At 43.5% G+C, this 2338-nt stretch overlaps 1 pseudogene; it reads right to left on the reverse strand.

Moving 5' to 3' along the window:
• Window positions 1–343: 343 nt before the first annotated feature.
• Window positions 344–1371, reverse strand: LOC100443883 (large ribosomal subunit protein bL9m-like; annotated as a pseudogene).
• Window positions 1372–2338: the final 967 nt, after the last annotated feature.

The following is a 2338-nucleotide window of genomic DNA, read 5'->3' on the forward strand; positions in this document are numbered from 1 at the left end:
TCATTACAAACAGGATGAGATAGCTACCTAATTGCTGACCCTAAACCCTCTAACTGGTAGATGCAGACTGGCACTTTTCTAACAAAGCATGAAATTCAAGTGTCAGAAGAGACCCAAAGGTTATCTAGTTCAATCCCCCCTTTGATCCTGAAATTCCTCTAAAACTTCCCTACCACGCTATCCATCGTTTGTTTGTTTTTTCCCTCTTGAATTCTTCCAGTGACAGAGAACTTAGTAACTCCTGAAGCAGCGCATTTCCCCCAAGAAACTTAGCTTTTACCCATAGTCATAGTTTATTTATTTATTATTTTTTAGGAACACAGTCTCTTTATGTCTGCTTGAGACACAAATGTTCAGTTTAGATGATGAGAATGAGGAAAATACTGGAGACAATGTCTAGCTCCTGTGTCTGTCCCAGCAAACTCCAATGGACAAAGAAACTAAACAGGATCTGGATAGTTTCAGTCTATCGTATCCAGCTTATCAAATCCACAGAGTGGTACTTCTGGAACAAGGATGCCCCAGGGATGACAGTTAAAGATGAAGATGGCAAATATAAGGAATTCAACACGTTTATACAGGGCAGTCTGATGCCTCCATATGTTCTCTAAAATTCCATATTTTGTCAGAGCTGGGAGTGAGAGCAGGGTGCTTGCCTGTTTGGGTCCCACTGCTCCTGATTCTGCTTTGCTGCCTTGGAGGAGAACAGGTTTAGATCCTCTAGGGGCTGGTGGGGCCATGCCGTTGGCAGCTTGCTGGGCTAACCAGTACTTCTACTTTTGAGTTTGGGCCTCTCAAAGTTTACCAGAGACATAGGCACCCTCACAGTACCAAGCCCATTTACCATCACCTCACAACAGTACTTGCCTCACCGAGTGAGGGGCTCTTCTGGTAACTTTAATGTATGGGGGGTGACCACAACACCAAGATTCTTGAAGAAGTGGCGGGCAACTGTTTCAGGGTTCAGCTCCCATTTGACATTGTTCTTCATCCCTACCTCCAGGTGACAGCTTTTCAGAAATGTCACTGTTGCCTCACCTGCCTTGGTCTGGATCTTCTCTGACTTTCCTCCTGGTCTCAGCAATTTCTCCTCTTCAAACAGCTTCTTGTTTTCAGGTGATGCATATGCAGCCAGTCTCTGAGGAAGGAGTTGATTCCGATCCATAGATTTCTTTACTGAGGCCAGGTCACCCCGGACTCCAAGTGTCTCCACAGACTGTGTGAAGATGATCTCCAGGTTTTCTTTGGGCCAGTGCTTTGTGTCCTCCACCAGCTTGTCGATATAGTGTCGCTTGTGCAGGCGCAGCTTCTGGCCCTCACTGACCAGTGGTACCTTCCATCCACCCAGCGCTCCACAATGCCCAGGGCCATGACAGTCCCATAGTCATAGTTTATTCCTTTGGAGCCATATTGAATGACTGAGATTTCTGGCCTAGATGACTGTCAGCCTTTTCTGACTCTTCCCTTCTCCCATCCCAGGTTACACATCCCCAAAGTCAGCAACCACTTCTCTTAGGACGTTCTGTGGGAACTTTAGTCATCCTGGCTGCTTTCCCTGGAAGAATTTCCCATTTGTCCATAACCTTTAAAGTATGACAGCCACACCCAAACATAATTCCAGGAATGCTCTGACCAACACAGTATAGATCCAGATTATCACCTCCATCTGAATGGACTCATCATTCCAGTAACATGAACTATATTTTAGTCATTCTTTGACAACAGTTATTGAATGGCTTAAGGATAACGTGCATTTTCATCTATGTTGCTACTTAACTCCTATTTTGAATCTGTCTTTGTTTCTTTACGTTCTAGAAGATGGTCTTAAATGTATAATGGAAATGACATGAACTTCAAAGTTAGAGATTTCCATATGCATACAGTCTACATCATTTTAACTCTGTGTTTTTAGGAAAGTTACTTAACTTCTCTGAGACTCAGTTTCAATACTTGTGTAAGAGTTGGATAATGTCTAGTTGTTTAGTTTTTTAAGGCTGAAATGAAATAATATAGGTAAAATAATTCGCAATGATGTCAAAGTGTAGATTTTTCTGTTGTGCAGCATGTTATCTTGGCCCATGTCCTAGCCCCTAGCCCATTAATATTTTTCTTTTTTCTTTTTTTCTTTTTTTTGTTTTGAGAGACAGTCTCACTCTGTTGCCCAGATTGAAGTGCAGTAGCACAATCTTGGCTCCCTGCATCCCCCGCCTCCTGGGTTCCAGCAGTTCTCCTGCCTCAGCCTCCCAAGTAGCTGGGATTAGAGGCATGTGCCATCATGCCCAGATAATTTTTGTATTTTTAGTAGAGACGGGGTTTCACCATGTTGGTCAGGCTGGTC

The sequence above is a fragment of the Pongo abelii genome, chromosome 7 (genome assembly GCF_028885655.2).
Source record: "Pongo abelii isolate AG06213 chromosome 7, NHGRI_mPonAbe1-v2.0_pri, whole genome shotgun sequence".
Taxonomy (NCBI): Eukaryota; Metazoa; Chordata; class Mammalia; order Primates; family Hominidae; genus Pongo; species Pongo abelii.